Genomic DNA, 17,891 nt, shown 5'->3' with positions numbered 1-17,891 from the left:
ACGAAAAAACAGGACGGACAACTGAAGCTGCAAAATATTGAGGGGCTATCCACCCCAACATTCGTTCAATAAATCTTAATTTTTCTCTCTAAAAGTATTTCTACGTGAAAAATCTAAAATGTTCTTTTTATAAAAATTATAAAATATTTTCCTCTCATCTCTCTCTTCTTCTCTTTTCCCTCACCCTCTCATTTTTTTTTTCTCTATAACCTAAAATCTCTCAAAATATAAATATTATAGTAACAAATCAATAATAGACCATAAAAATGTAATTCTCACGAATAATATAAATGTAATTTTGACTAGTAGAAATTAAACATAACGAAATATTGATCAACTACTATATCATCTTCACGAGTATATTGTTGACACTAAATATACGATGGTAGATGGTCATTGTGGTTTTCGTTCCATTGATGACCTACTTAGTTTTAGTGAGCATGCATGGCTGAGGGTGCGACGGGACATTCTTGAGGAGATCACATATTTTAAAGTATTATAAGAAGGTATATTTAATGAAGATGATATCTGTATTGCACATATGAATGAAAATTATTTTATTCAGGTCTATTTAATTTTAGTTTAATAATATATATTTCTTAATTTATAATTTATTGCATTGCTAATTATTCATTTTTTGTGTATAGCTTTTTTTTGTGTGCACAGTAGGATGAGATTTTGTGTATACTCTGTTGTGTCTAAAGGAATGTACATAGTTCCACAATGAGCTGATATTGTCCACTTTGAGCCTAAGCCCTTATGACTTTATTTTTGGGTTCTATCCGAAAAAACTCTCATGTCAATGAAGATATCTTATATCCTTTTAAACCCATGATCTTTTCCATATCTTTCCAATGTGGGATTTTGATTGTATCCCAACAATCTTCTCCTCAAATGAAGGACCACCATTACTCTAATGGTACGAGCCTTCCCGTGAGCCTCGGATCACTCTTGACATGTTTCGAGCCCCTCCCATAAGCATTTGGTCATCCTGACCTGGTCCGGACCTTCCCAGCAAGTATCCGATCACTCTTGATTTGCTCCAGGCCTCCCGCAAATATCCAGTTACCCTAACCTACTCTGGGCCTTCCGCAAACATACTGTCATCTTGTTTTTGGGCTATATCCAAATTAAAAGGCATTATGCCAATGTAGATATCTTACATCCTTTTAAAACCATGATCTTTTACATATTTTTTTAATATGGGACTTTGATTATATCCTAGCATACTCATCAACTTGCACTATCTAATCATATGTTAGGAAATAGTAGCGTAATTCATAGCATAGACACTGTTAATTTGGATAATTATTAATATTGTTAACGCATACATATTTACAAAATATCGTCAGACAATTCAAGACTGCATAGTCTGAGATTACTTAATATTTGAACCTTATTCCACTCATAACTCTTGTGGATATCTAGAAAAGTCGTGTATGAATTTTATGCCTTAGTTGCTTTCTAAATTTTACTCACCTAAGGTATGGTAACTTTTGAATGGTTTCACTAGTGTGCATGCTAGAGTGAGAGTTCCTTTGAACATAAATAACTTCAATTGAATAAAAAGAATGATAAATTAATGTAGCAGCTACAACTATAATTATTTTTCATATTATAATAGCTATGATTTTGTAGTTGCTACATAATTGTAGCAGCTACAAAATCATAGTTACTATAATTATATTATAACGCCCATGATCCCTAGCGTGAACTACCCTTAGGTAAATAGCTAAACCGCTAGATTAATTTAATTAGATGGCTTATTCATTTTAAAAAAAGGAAGTTAATGAATTTAAGATAAAAAAAGAGATAATAATAAATACTAAAAGTTACGGAATTGAAAAATATATAGGAATGGTTGAACCTTATCTACTGGGTAATTAAAAACTAAAGCCAATATATATATATATATATATATATATATATATATATATATATATATATATATATATATATATAAACGACTTAGGGTAAAAGGGGGAGGGGAAAAGGAGACAGGAAGGGCAAGGGGACGGCCGTCGCCATGGTCGTTCTCGCCAAAGCATAGCAAGAGAACAAAAGCATGAAATTTTTTAGAGAGGAGTTCCGACCAAAGGCTCCTCGCTCGTGCTCCTTGTCTCCTTGCGCTGAGGATCGAGATTTGAGCCTTTTACAAGCAAAGGCACTTCTTAAACACTTGTCCTCTTTGTTTACTGGATCTGTAGCATTCAAATGATATTATGCATGTTAAATTGTTTTGCCTGTCATACCAGTATCATAGGAATTTACTCATGTCTGTTTGGTTTTTGCATGATTTAATCAAGTTCTACTAGGTTCTTGAAGGGTACATGATAAAAGGACTATTTTAAATGATTAGGGAATTTATGAAATTAGGATGATATGTTTTAAGGCTAAGTTATTTAAAGTAGGATGATTACAGATTTAGGCTTTTAAAAAAAACCAGCAGCCACCATATGTGCACCATTCATTTGATATTATGTGTTATATTGTTAAGCATGTCATACTAGTTTCGTAGGAAATTTACTCATGTTTGTATGGCGGGGCATGGTTTAATCAAGTTATACCAGATTTTTGAAGGGCACATGATGAAAGGACTATCATGGAATTTATGAAATTAGGATGTTATACTTTAAAGCTAAGTTATTTAAATTTAGATTAGATCGTACCAAGTGGAAAGGTAATAGGTGACAAATTCTCTTTAGCCCGACATTTCTTTTATGTTAGTTGCTTGTGAAAAAAAATATAAGGATTATGATTATGATGATGACTTAAGAGGAAAAGGCCTCAAAGGAGCCCGTTCATGGGAAAAAAAATCTCCAGAGGGAGTCCGTTTACGGGAAAAGGCCCCAGAGGGAACCCATTTATAGGAAAAGACCCCAGAGGGAGCACATTTATAGGAAAAGACCCTAGAGGGAGTCTGTTTATGGGAAAAGGTCCCAAAGGGAGCCCGATTAAGGGAAAATGCCCTAGAAGAAGTCCAACATTGGATTTCCATATTAGGCCACAACCTAGTGATGAGTGCTACTAGCACCCCGCTGCCAAGTACCATGGTTTCATAATTGAGATTGATCAATTGACCGGATAATAATAGCTAGTCACTTTTAATGATTACACCTCACCTTAAAGGGATTATCGATATATAATGGCGATTAAAGCTGCGCAATGATATAGGGATTGGTGATGAGCTCTTGGAAATTCTTCTTTTAGCATCATCTTATGTATACTAATGTAATTTCTGGATATCTTTTCCTACTCTATACTCTGTGAATTTTATATCTCTCATACGACATGCTATCTTCCTATTACATGTACACTTATCTCCTTCATGCTAGACTTATGACTTCTCTCATTTAATATATATTCAAGATATAACAGCTGCTATCTTCTCTTTTATTACCTGATGCCAAACTTGCTTATCTGTTTATTTTTAAACGAAGCATGTAACTGAATTTTTTTGCATAAACAACTACTATCTTCTACAGATATCTCTTATCTTCCTTTTAAACTTAGGATCGTTAACCAATCATGTTGTATGCGTAATAATTGTTATTAATGGTTAAGAAGTGCTGAGCTTTAGACTCATTCAATGTGTATGAGTACAGGTGATAATAATTATAAGGTTGAAGGCTCTGACGCTTGACTAGACCGGACCACTGCAACACACACCCGAGGACCCCGTTGCTTACCGCGTTAGGATAGGCCAATAATTTTTTTATGGTTTATGTCGGAGTTTGAAAAAAAAAAGAGTATGCCTAAGTATTATTCCTAAGTTTTTATTTTAATTAGACCGATTTTTCAGAGATTTTAATCGTACTGGTATGGTCACACTATGATTATATGCCAGTAGCATTTTGCTTAACCAGTCATGCTTTGATACATTTATATATCTTAACTTCTAGGTTTTCTTTTTCCTCACATGGTGGTGCATTTTCATTTAGTTAGATTATCTACTTTTAAAAGTGGTTAATGTGTTGTACATCACATGTCTACATATGCAAATGTACTCAAATATTAACTAAAAGTATAATCGATGCATCTCAGTCGAGTTAGCTTATTATATTAGTCTGAGGTATATGTTTAGGAATAGACCATATGTAATGATAAAAAAAAACTGGAGTATACTGGCATTAATTATTGTAAGTAGGAATCAGAGTCATTTCAGTTGGTATCAGAGCAGAGATCTTGAAGGGTGTGTCTACAATTGGTCCCGGAAAGCTCAAGAAGTCAAGCCTCAAGTCTGTGAGTTTTTACTGCTTTAAATATTACACGTTAAAATTAAATGCTTTCATGATATAAAAGGATTTGGAGGATAAATACTATTAAATTTAAGTGCATGATGCTTACGTATTGCATGGGATGTTGGGTGCATATATGACTCTGAGACGTGTTGTTAACGGAGATAAGGATGAAGAGGAATGTGAGGAGGTGCGACCCCCTCCAGATGCTGCTACACAATTACTTGAAGGAAAGGCTCAATTATTCGAACAGTATGTGGGTAATGCTAATAGGGGAGGGCAGCAGGACATCTACGTGCAGTTTAGGAGAATTGATCTTAAAGATTTCTCGGGTACTACCGATCCATTCATGGTGGAGGGATGGATCCGATCATTAGAGGTGATCTTCTGATATATGAATATAGCTGATGTTGATAGGGTCTGTTGTGCCATCTATCTACTGAAAGACGACGCTTCCTTATGGTGGGAGGGAGCCGAAAGAGGGGTTGATCTAAAAACCTTGACTTGTGAAGATTTCAAGAGAATTTTCTATGATAAATACTTTACAGCCGACGTTTGGGGACGACTGAAGAGGGAGTTTATGAGTCTTCGTCAGGGGGATTTAACTATTGCTGAGTTTGTTAAGAAGTTTGATAAGGGGTGCCACTTTGTACCCCTTATTGCCAATGATGCTGTTGAGAAACTCAGGCACTTCTTGGATGGTCTTAGGCCTACTATCAGATGTTCTCCTCACCAACCCGACTATGTATAATGATGCAGTTAATGGAGCTTATAGGGCAGAGCAGTCCTTGAAAGACATAGCATGGGAGATGCAGAGGAAGAGGCCACAACTACAACAACAGCAACAACAGAATAAGAAGTCATACACGGGGTCACAGAAAGGACAAAAAAAGCCTCCGGGGCAACCCAAGCAACAACTAAGAGTAGCTACCCTAAAGACCTAGGAGAAGCCACTGTGCAAGGAGTGCAACCGCCAGCACTATGACAAATGCATGTGGGGTACCTACATGTGCTTCAACTATGGAGAAGAGGGACATAAAGCTGTGTATTGCCCAAAGAAGAAACAACCTATGATTGGTCGAGCCTTTGTGATTCATGCCGAGGAGGCAGAGCCAGACACTACGCTTATCACAGGTATATAGGCTATTTTAAACATTCTATTACTATAATGCAAGAAATGCTAGACATATAAGATAGGGTAACCTCCAGGTATGTTGAACTTGGCGATGTAGGCTTGTATATTTAGAATCAGGCATGTTTTTTTTTTTGATGATAGGCTTGAATTGTTCCATGGCATTGTGGTCATAGGCAGGATATTCATCGCAGACATAGGTATCTATGCATTGCTGGATTATGGGGCTACACACTCATTTATATCTGAAACCTTCTTAAGGCGACTAGGAATCTTACCAGAAGACATGGATTTAGGATTTAGAGTCATAGTGCCCTCGGGCGAACAAATGTTATCTACCAGGATGGTAAAGGATATTGAGCTTAGACTATAGGGGAATGTGGTTCGAGTAGATTTCATTGTGTTGCCAATGCCTGAATTCTACATTATTTTGGGGATGAACTAGCTATCACGGAATGGAGCTTCAATTGATTTCCGACAGAGGACAATATCTATTAGATCGACTAGCGAGAAAATGTTTACCTTTGAGGTAGTTCAAAACAAAAGTTGTCGCCTATTATTTCTTGTATAGGTGCAAGGAAGCTTTTGCGTAGAGGTTGCCGAGGATTTATGGCTAGTATTATTTCAATACCTGATGTCATCTGCCAAAAGATCGAGGATGTTGAGGTTGTCAGAAACTTCCCTAGCGTATTCCCTGAGGACATTTCTGGCATTCCCTCTGAGAGAGAGGTGGAGTTTTCTATCGAGCTAGTGCCGGGGACAGTGCCAATCTCTAAGGCGCCATATCGACTGACACCTATAGAAATGAAAGAGCTAAAAGATCATATTTAAGACCTACTGGATAAAGGATTCATTCGTCCGAGTTTTTCTCCATGGAGTGCGCCAGTATTGTTTGTGAAGAAAAAAGATGGGAGCATGAGGCTCTGTATTGATTATCGAGAATTGAACAGAGTCACGGTAAAGAACAAATATCCCCTACCTAGAATTGAAGATTTATTCGATCAGCTACAAGGAGCTTCAGTATTCTCGAAGATAGATCTTCGTTTGGGATACCATCAGTTGAGAGTAAAGGAAGCAAACGTCTATAAGACTACCTTCAGAACTCGGTATGGACACTACGAGTTTATGGTAATGCCATTCGGGATGACAAATGCCCCAGCGGTCTTCATGGATCTCATGAATCGCGTATTCCGACCGTATCTTGATCAGTTCATCATTGTGTTCATATATGATATTCTGATCTACTCGAAGGACAGAGAGGAGCATAGTCAGCACTTGACGATAGCCTTACAGATATTGCAAGATCGAAGGTTGTTTGCCAAATTCAACAAGTGCGAGTTCTTGCTAGAGAAAGTGACATTCTTAGGAGATATCATCTCGAGAGATGGAGTAGAAGTTGATCCTTCTAAAGTCGAGGCAGTCAGAGAATGGCAGGAGCCTAAAAGTGCAACCGAGATATGAAGTTTCTTAGGCTTAGCTAGTTACTATCGCAAATTCATCAAGGGTTTCTCTGCCATTGCGGTACCCTTGACAACTTTGACGAAGAAGAATGTCAAATTTGTATGGGGATCAGATTGTCAAGACAGTTTCGAGAAGATGAAACAAGCCCTCACTACCGCACCAGTTTTAGCTATGTCATCCGGGCAGGGAGAGTATGTGTTGTATACAGATGCATCGAGGATAGGTTTGGTGCAGTTCTTATGCAACATAATCGAGTTATCGCGTATGCATGTAGGCAACTAAAGGCACATGAGAAGAATTATCCGACTCATGACCTTGAGCTCGACGCAGTCGTTTTTGCACTAAAAATTTTGAGGCATTACTTGTATGGTGCGAAATGCAAAATTTTCACTGATCATAAAATCTTAAATACGTCTTCACCCAGAAGGAGCTGAATATGAGGCCACCGAGATGTCTAGAACTTATGAAAGATTATGATTGTGATATTAACTACCATCCGGAGAAAGCTAACATAGTTGCCGATGCGTTGAGCCTAAAAATGACAGTCATAGCCCAATTGCCAGTGCAGAAACCTCTTCAGATAGAAATTCAGAGGTTCAATCTGGAGATGTATGTAAGAGGCAGGGTTCCTAATCTATCCACTCTGACAGTGCAGTCTACTTTGAGAGACAGAATTTGAATCGGACATGCTACTGATGAGCAGTTACAGAAATGGAAACAAAGAGACGAAACTAAGGGTTGAATGTTATATACAGTCGAGGACGACATCGTTAAATATCGAGGTCGACTTTAGGTTCCTAGTGTAGATTCTCTTAGAGTTGAAATCATGACAGAAGCCCATAATACTCCTTATTCTATCCACCCGGGGAGTACACAGATGTACAAGGACTTGCAATTACTCTATTGGTGGTCAGGTATGAAACGAAACATCCTACGTTTTGTATCTAAATGTTTAAATTATCAGCAAGTCAAAGCAGAGCATCAGATATCAGCCAGGATACTTAGACCACTTCCTATTCCTGAGTGGAAATGGGAAAACATTGCGATGGATTTTGTCGTAGGCTTACCAAGGACAGTAAAGGGTTTTAATGCAATTTGAGAGATAGTAGATCATCTTACCAAGTCAGCACATTTTCTACTCATGAAGACCACTTTCTCCATGACTCAGTATGCAGAGCTGTATATCCGAGAAATAGTCAGATTACATGGGATTTCAATTTCTATTGTGTCTGACAGAGACACAAGATTTACATCCTCATTTTGGAAGAGTCTACATTCTGCTATGAGGACTAAACTAATGTTCAGCACGACATTCCATCCCCAAATAGATGGGCAGTTGGAGAGAGTGATACAAATTCTAGAGGATTTACTCTGAGCATGTGTGATCGACTTCCAAGGAAGTTGGGAGCCAAAGCTACCTCTAGTGGAGTTCACCTATAACAATAGTTATCAATCATCTATAGGAATGACCCCTTATGAGGTACTTTATGGAAGGAAATGTAGATCACCCATCCATTGGGATGAAGTTGGAGAGAGATCCGAATTAGGGCTAGAAATCGTGAAGTATACAATAGATTTAGTAGTCAAGATCCGGGACAGGATGAAGACTGATCAGAGCCGGCGGAAGAGTTATGCCGACAAACGAAGAAGGGATCTCGAGTTTGTAGTCGATGACCACGTGTTCATGAAAATAGCATCTATGAAGAGTGATATGAGATTCGACAAGAAAGGCAAGCTCAGTTCGAGATTCATAGGACCATTTGAGGTCCTAGAAAGAGTGGGAGCATTGGCTTATCGAGTGGCTTTGCCACCTAAACTTGTAGGGGTGAATAACGTGTTCCACATCTCGATGCTTCGCAAGTACATGTCGAATCCGTCACATGTACTAAACTTTGAACCACTACAACTTACACTAAATTTATCCTATGAGGAGAGGCCCGTTCATATATTGGGCAAGCAAGAGAGAAGGTTACGGAACAAGGTGATAAAGATGGTCAAGGTCAGGTGGAGGGATCACTCGGAGGAAGAAGCTACGTGGGAGACGGAGGTCGACATGAGGAATCATTATCCAGAGTTATTCGGTGAGTTTTAATTTCGAGGACAAAATTTTATATAAGGTGGGTAGGAATTATAACGCCCATGATCCCCTAGCGTGAACTACCTTTAGGTAAATAGCTAAACCGCTAGATTAATTTAATTAGATGGTTTATTCATTTAAAAAAAGGAAATTAATGAATTTAGGAAAAAAAGAGATAATAATAAATACTAAAATTTACGGAATTGAAAAATATATAGGAATGGTTGAGCCTTATCTACTGGGTAATTAAAAACTAAAGGCAATAAATATATATGTATGCCTATATATATAGAAACGACTTAGGGTAAAAGGGGGAGGGGAAAAGGAGACAGGAAGGGCAAGGGGACGACCACTGCCATGGTCGCTCTCGCCAAAGCATAGCAAGAGAACAAAAGCGTGAAGTTTTTGAAAGAGGAGTTCTGACCAAAAGTTCCTCGCTCGTGCTCCTTGTCTCCTTGCACCGAGGATTGAGATTTGAGCCTTTTACAAGCAAAGACACTTCTTAAACTCCTGTCCTCTTTGTTTACTGGATCTATGACATTCAAATGATATTACATGTTAAATTGTTTTGCCTGTCATACTAGTATTGTAGGAATTTACTCATGTATGTATGGTTTTTGCATGATTTAATCAAGTTCTACTAGGTTCTTGAAGGGTACATGATAAAATGACTATTTTAAATGATTAGGAAATTTATGAAATTAGGATGATATGTTGTAAGGCTAAGTTATTTAAAGTAGGATGATTACAAATTTAGGTTTTAAAAAAAAAAACAGTAGCCACCATATGTGCGCCATTCATTTGATATTATGTGTGTTATATTGTTAAGCATGTCATACCAGTTTCGTAGGAAATTTACTCACATTTGTATGGCGGTGCATGGTTTAATCAAGTTATACCAGATTCTTGAACGGCGCATGATGAAAGGACTATTATAGAATTTATAAAATTAGGATGTTATACTTTAAATCTAAGTTATTTAAATTTAGATCAAATCGTACCAAGTGGAAAGGTAATAGGTGGCAAATTCTCTTTAGCCCGACATTTCTTTTATGTTAGTTGCCTGTGAAAAAAAAAATATAAGGATTATGATTATGATGATGACTTAAGGGAAAAAGGCCCCAGAAAGAGTCCGGTTATGGAAAAAGGCCCCAGAGGGAGCCCGTTTATGGGAAAAGGCCCCAGAGGGAGCCCGTTTATGAGAAAATGCCCCAGAGGGAGTCCGATTACGGGAAAAGGCCCTAGAGAGAGCCCAATATTGGATTTCCATATTAGCCCATAGCCCAGTGACGAATATTACTGTCACTCCGCCACTAGGTACCATGGTTTCATAGCTGAGATTGATCAATTGACTAGATGATAATAGTTAGTCACTTTTAATGATTACACCTCACCTTAAAGGGATTATCGATATATGATGGCGATTAAAGCTGCGCAATGATATGGGGATTGGTGATGAGCTCTTGGAAATTCTTCTTTTACCATCATCTTATGTATACTAATGCAATTTCTAGATATCTTTTCCTACTTTATACTCTGGGAATTTTATATCTCTAATACTGCATGCTATCTTCCTATTACATGTACACTTATCTCCTTCACGCTAGACTTATGACTTCTCTCATTTAATATATATTCAAGATATAGCCGCTGCTATCTTCTCTTTTATTACCTGATGCCAAACTTGCTTTTCTGTTTATTTTTAAACGAAGCATGTAACTGAATTTTTTGCATAAACAGTTGCTATCTTCTACAGATATCTCTTATCTTCCTTTTAAACTTAGGATCGTTAACCCAATCATATTGTATACGTAATAATTGTTATTATTGGTTAAGAAGTGCTAAGCTTTAGACTCATTCAATGTGTATGGGTGCAAGTGATAATAATTATGAGGTTGAAGGCTCTGACGCTTGACTAGACCGGACCACTGCAGCACACACCTGAGGACCCCGTTGCTTACCGCATTAGGATAGGGCAATAATTTTTTTATGGTTTATGTGGGAGTTTGAGAAAAAAAGAGTATGCCTAAGTATTATTCCTAAGTTTTTATTTTAATTAGACCGATTTTTCAGAGATTTTAATCGTACTGGATTGTCTCATTCTGATATCTGAGTCAAAAGTTATGATTTTTGAAAGTTTGCTACACAGTTATAACAACTACGATTTTATAGCTGTTACAACTATAATTGTTTTTCATGTTGTAGCAGCTACGGTTTCATAACTGCTACATAGTTGTAGTAGCTATGAAACCATAGCTACTACAACTGTGTAGCTTCTACAATATGTATAGCTGCTACAATTATGTAGTAAACTTTCAAACATCATAATTTTTGACTTGGATATCAAAATTAGACAATCTTTTTTTTAATTGAAGCTCATTTAGATATTTATAATTAAAAAAAAGAGATTATCTCATTTTGATATCTGAGTCAAAAGTTTTGATTTTTAGAAGTTTACTACACAATTGTAGCAGCTACATAGTTGTAGCAGTTACGCACTTGAAAGTTTGCTACACAGTTATAGTAGCTATAAACTTGAAAGTTTGCTATACGGTTGTAGAAGTTACGAAACCATAACTTCTACAATTGTGTAGCAACTACAGATTCATAGTTGGTATAACTATATGGCAAGCATATGAATGTCGTAGTTGTAGCAGCTACACAACCATAGCTGATAAAATATGGAAAACAAAGATTAAGCATTTAAATTAAAAGAGCACATATTATGACCTTATGGTAGATTAAGCATTTAAGCACCCCTATCCACTGATTAGAAGCTTCATATGTCATTGAAACACTGAAGATTTGAAAATATATATACTTTGACAAAGGATGAGTGTTCTTTCCCATCAAAGACAACAAAAAAATAGTAACTATGACTCAAAAAGTAAACTCAACATCATGATTTGTGAAGAAACAATTTTAAAATCCATAATAACAAATTCTAAATAACAATTCTTTGCAACAAACATACTCATATTGTTAAAATAACATTAAACATATAAAAACTATATTAATAATCTAAAAAATTATAGAAAGTTTAAAATGTATACATATAACATTAAATAACATCAAAATGTATCCAAGAAACTTTACGTTTGGACTACTCTTAAATTGATCCTAGCTACCCATGTGCTCTACTAAAGTTAAATTTGGATTGTAAACGATGCTTAACATTATTAATCCAAATTATCCTTCAGAAGTTAAACTTGGATTGGAAACGATGCTTAACATTTTTACTCCAAGTTTAACCGATGTGATCTTCCTAAGTTAAACCATATTACAGAAGTTATCAAATATCTATTTCAAAAATCAGCTTCCAAGTTAAATATGGCGAGGCACTAGGCATTCTTGTGTAACGACCCGCCTTCTACTAACTGAGCTGTAAGGCCGGGGGTTACATTGTCTAACTATTGTGTGAGGAAAACTGAACTAATTAAAATCTCACTCTGCTAATGACTATTAAAATCTGTAACTTATGTTCAAAATACCTTTTCATTGTTGTACATATACTAATGAATGGAATCTAACTCTCCATATGATCAAGGAATTGAAATCAGAGGTTTCCAGCAAAAATCAGGCTTCCCCAATCGATTGAGGTCGAGGCTCAATCGATTGAAACATGTCAATCGATCCCCGGATCGATTCAACGTGCTTCTGTGCACGAAAAAACCATCTGAATCAATTGGCTGATCGATCCAGTCTGGCCGTTCGATCAGCTGATCGATTCAGAAGCTCTCTGTACGCGCAGGTCGCGACTTAATCGATCAGCGGATCGATCGAGGACTCCTCAATCAGTCGAGCAACCTTCTGTTCGCGGGGTGTTATTCCCGATCGATCGGCTGATCGATTGAGGTCCCCTCAATCGATCGGCTGATCAATTCGGTAACGTTCTGTACGCGGGGATTTCTTCCAATTGCAGTGTTCTCTAAGATAGACATCAGATCAGGTTATCATCAGGTGAAAGTTAAAGAAGGGGATATACCCAAGACAACATTCAGGACCAGATACGGACATTACGAGTTCGTAGTCATGCCCTTTGGTGTGACAAATGCCCCAGCTACTTTCATGGACCTCATGAACAGGGTATTCAGAGAATACTTAGATAAGTTCGTTATCGTATTCATCGATGACATTCTTATTTATTCAGGAACTCAGGAAGAACATGCAGAGCACCTGAAAATAGTACTGCAGACCCTTCAGCAGAACCAGTTGTACGCCAAGTTCACAAAATGTGAATTTTGGTTAGATCAGGTGTCCTTCCTGGGTCACATCATCTCAAAGGATGGTATTATGGTAGACCCCAGTAAGATAGAAGCTGTGAGTAATTGGAAAAGACCCAAGAACGCTAGCGAGATCAGAAGCTTTCTGGGACTAGCAGGTTATTACAGAAAGTTTGTAGAGGACTTCTCCAGAATAGCCTCCCCACTGACAACTCTTACTAGGAAGAACAGGAAATTTCAGTGGATAGAGGACTGTGAGAACAGCTTCAGCGAGTTAAAAAGAAGATTAATCAGTGCACCTATTCTAGCTCTACCCGAGAACACAGTCAGCTTTGATATTTATAGTGATGCCTCTAAGTTGGGACTAGGAGCAGTGCTGATGCAAGACGGCAAGGTAATCGCCTACGCCTCCAGACAACTCAAGGATTATGAGAAGAACTACTCATGACCTTGAGCTTGCAGCAGTAGTGTTCGCTCTCAAAATTTGGAGACATTACTTGTATGGAGCTCAGTGCAGAGTGTATACAGATCATCAGAGTCTGCAGTACTTCTTCACTCAGAAGGATTTGAATATGTGACAGCGCAGATGGCTAGAGCTGGTCAAGGACTACGATATAGACATCCTCTACCACCCAGGAAAGGCAAATAGGGTAGCAGATGCACTTAGCAGAAAGTCCAGTGCTGCCCTATTATCTCTAGCAGCCATGTCACCGCCCCTACAGAAAGAGATCACAAACTTCGGTCTTGAACTCATAGTTGGATAGCTCTCTACTATGACGTTAGAGTCTACCTTGCTTGGTGATCTTCAGACAGCTCAGGAACAGGATCCTGAAATTCAGAAGATCAAGCAAGGATTAACAGAATCAGACAGTGGAGAATTCAGAGTATCTGATAGTGGGGTATTGTACTTTGGTGACAGATTATGTGTTCCAGATCAGGAGGAACTACGCAGGAAGATTCTAGATGAGGCTTACAATACTCCTTATTCGATACATCCTGGCTCCACCAAGATATACCAGGACTTGAAGAAACGTTTTTGGTGGCCCGGGATGAAAAGAGACATCGCTAGATACGTTAGTACCTGTCTGACTTGCCAGAGAGTCAAGGCAGAACATCAGAGACCAGGAGGAGGTCTGCAGCCTATCCAGATTCCAGAGTAGAAGTGGGAAGATATTTCTATGGATTTCATAGTGGGATTACCCAGAACCACGAATGGTTTTGATACCATCTGGGTAATAGTCGACAGGTTGACTAAATCAGCCCACTTCTTAGCTATCAGGATATCCTACTCCATGGAACAGCTAGCAAAGTTGTATCTCAAGGAGATCGTTAGACTACATGGAGTCCCACGAACCATTATATCGAGACAAGCAGATTCACATCACACTTCCGGGAGTGTGTAGTTGGGCACGAGTTAAAGTTTAGCACTTTCCATCCTCAGACGGATGGTCAGACGGAGTAAATCAGTACTCAAAGATATGCTCCGAGCATGTGCCCTAGACTTGGGAAGTTGGTGCAAATATCCGAGCTTAGCAGAATTTGCAGCTATCAGGCCACCATCGGCATGGCACCTTACGAGGCTCTCTATGGGCGGAGGTGTAGATCTCCAATCTGCTGGTATGAGAGTGGTGAACAGAAAGAACTAGAGCTTCAGACAGATCTAGTAGCAGATACCACAACATCTATACAGCAGATCCGCCAGAGGATAGAGACAGCTCAGAGTCGCCAGAAAAGCTATGCTGATACACGGCGCAGACCCTTAGAGTTCTCAGTTGGGGATTCAGTGTTCCTCAGAGTAGCTCCCATGAAGGGAGTAATGCGTTTTGGGAAGAAGGACAAACTAAGTCCCAGATATGTGGGACCATACCTTATTAGCAGGAGAGTTGGCAAGGTAGCATATGAGCTAGAGCTACCACAGGAGATGTCAGCCATCCATAATGTATTTCATGTCTCTATGCCGAAGAAGCATATCCCAGATGCCACCCAGGTGATTGAGCCCCAGTCGGTACAAGTCCGCGAAGACCTCAGCTATGACAGTCGGCCTATTCAGATAATAGACCGAGCAGTTAAGAAATTACGGAATAAGGAAGTACCATTAGTGAAAGTAATTTGGCAAAGTCACACAGCAGAAGAGGCAACCTGGGAGACAGAAGCCAGTATGAGACAGAAGTACCCAGAGTTATTCTAAATTCGAGGGCAAACTTTTGATAAGGTATGGGGGATTGTAACGCTCGAAAATTCTCAAAATAATTATTAGAAATATCCTAGTATTTTTCTGGAATTTTAAGATATTTTTACAAAATTTTTAGAGTAGCGGAAGTAGCAAAAATAAATAGAAAACGAAAATAGCCTACGCGAGAATTGAACCCGAGACCTATTGGGTCCTACGACTTATAGCGGACTCTAGTAACCAAGTGAACCCAGCAGGGTCGTGCTGAAAGAAAAGGGAGGCAATTAAATTTATATTAGAGTTGAGCGAAATTACCCACTTATTATAAATAGGGAATTAATAAGCGAAGAGTTATTTTTTTTTAACATAACTTTTCCTTATCCTCACCCTAGCCACGCCGCCCCTTCTCCTCTTCTTCTCTCGGCGCCAACCACAAGCACACCTAGGGATTCCGTCCCTAGGGCCATAGGAGGAATTTCCAGCGACATCTTGGATACGAGGACGCTCCCCTCCGCGAGAGGAACGCATAGACGCGAGAAGATCGTCGAAAGGATCGTCTTCTCCGGAAATCTAGCGATTTGAATCGTAAGAAACTTCGAGCAGGAGGTAAGAAACCCCTCACCTGCAGTATAAGTAGCTTCCGTATGAATTTTATGCTTCAGTTTAGTAGTATGTAGATTTTCGGCACCAGGGATGCGAATCAGTGCATACCAAGTGTTCGATTAAATTGCTAGCCCAGTTAAAATGCAACTTTGGCATTTTATTAGCTTAGAGAAATGCAATAGAAGCATTTTTACAGATTATTTAGTCTTGCTTCAACTTTACAGGACTAGACGTCCAATGGGTGGGCTCCCACAGTCGCCTCTAGGTTTAGATAACCTAGTTCTGGGTTTAGACAACCTAGTAAAAGCAAGACAAGAATTATTAGCTTATGTTCAGTATTTTATTTTCTCAGTGGCACTGTACTGGATTAGATATCCATTGGGTTGGGCTCCCATAGTCGTCCCTAGGTTCAGCTAACCTAGTAAACCCTACTAGATTCGAAATTTGCAACCCCGGGTTTAGTTAGGGATGCGCGCACAGCAAGTACAATTGTCGGGCCCAAACCGCAGCATGATTATGTATTTTCACTTATTATATATAGTTTTCAAACTCTCACAAGATTGTTATGTGAATGCAGTATAGCTTCAGCATTAGTCTAGCACTAGCTTAGCTCAGCTTTCTGTATCAGATTAGTTTTCCTATTGATACAATGTGCTAGTTATGATTAGCTTTATTGTCATGATTAGTTTGATTTCTATGTGTTGTATGTCATGCCATGCTTAGCATATTCAGTATACATATATTTCAATAGCATGTTTTCAAAGCATAAATTACATCGTATGCATGTTTTGTGAGGTAGATGGTTTCTTACTAAGCATAAAGCTTACAGATACTCTTTCCTTATACTGCAGATAAAGGTAAAGGAAAGATAGACTAGTGGAGGCTGGAGGGCAATGCAATGAAGATGTGTGTGGATGGAACTTGGAATAAAGACCTTGGAGAAACTAGAAATAAATCTGAAACTTTAGCATTATATTAAGTTGTTACTTTCCTTATTTCAGTTATTTTAATGCTATGAATCCTGAAAGACCTGGTTAGATTGTTAGTATTCCTGCTTAGAATGTCAGTTAGTGTTATTGGGATGTTTATGGACATGTTAGAACTTGTGTGTGTGAGTTTGGCACGAAACAGTGCTGAAATCAGACTGGTGGTACGAAATCAAAAACCCCAATCGATCGGCCGATCGATTGGAGGCTTCTCAATCGATCAACCGATCGATTGAGAAGTTCTTACCGCGAACAGTAGGCCTCTGGATCGATCAGCCAATCGATCCAGCAAATTCTGTCGCGAACAGAGAGCTCTGGGATCGATCACCGGATCGATTGACCAGTCTGGATCGATCAGCCGATCGATCCAGAATATTGTCCCGAGCACAGTAGCGTGCTGGATCGATCACTGGATCGATCCAACCCAAGTCTCGCATACAGTAGCCGGCTGAGTCGATCACTGGATCGATTCAACCATTCCAATCGATCTATGGATCGATTGGGAGGTCTGATAACAGCTGGAAGACGTTATTTCAGTTCCTTGACCATAGGGGATGTAGTATATGTTAAGTACACTTTAGTTACGCCCCTTAGTACATGTAGAACCAAGAAATGTTGACAGTTTAGCAAAATTTTAATTAATACAGCTTCCGCACCTAGATTTGATGATGGTCTTGGAATAGTTAGCACAACATAATGTGACGATCGGCCTTACAGCTTAGTTAGTAGAAGGCGGGTCGTTACATCTAGCATGAAGTCCAAACGGGTTGACGGGCTGATCGGACGTTTGGCACGAAGTCCAGCTAGGCCGACGGGTTGACCTGATAGCTGGCACGAAGTCCAGACGGGTCGAAGGATTGACCTGACGTCTGGAAGGTAAGTAAAGGTAAGTCACTAGAGGGGAGTAACTGTGACGATGCATTCTCGGGAAGGGAACTTATGCGCCGATCCGACATAGAACCATTTCGGAACTCTAAGTCGAGATCTTGACTAGATTCCGG

The 17,891-nt window shown here is 38.8% G+C and overlaps 1 long non-coding RNA gene across 1 annotated transcript; it reads left to right on the top strand.

Moving 5' to 3' along the window:
• The first annotated feature begins 2,170 nt into the window (after nt 1-2,170).
• Nucleotides 2,171-16,998, top strand: LOC121985132. Its single transcript, XR_006113066.1, has 2 exons — nt 2,171-5,372; nt 16,756-16,998. It is a non-coding gene; the product is annotated as an uncharacterized LOC121985132 (long non-coding RNA).
• The last annotated feature ends 893 nt before the right edge of the window (nt 16,999-17,891 follow it).

The sequence above is a fragment of the Zingiber officinale genome, chromosome 5B, assembly GCF_018446385.1.
Source record: "Zingiber officinale cultivar Zhangliang chromosome 5B, Zo_v1.1, whole genome shotgun sequence".
Taxonomy (NCBI): domain Eukaryota; kingdom Viridiplantae; phylum Streptophyta; class Magnoliopsida; order Zingiberales; family Zingiberaceae; genus Zingiber; species Zingiber officinale.
The sequence above is the reverse complement of the archived record's forward strand: the minus strand, read 5'-3'. Positions and strand labels throughout refer to the sequence as shown.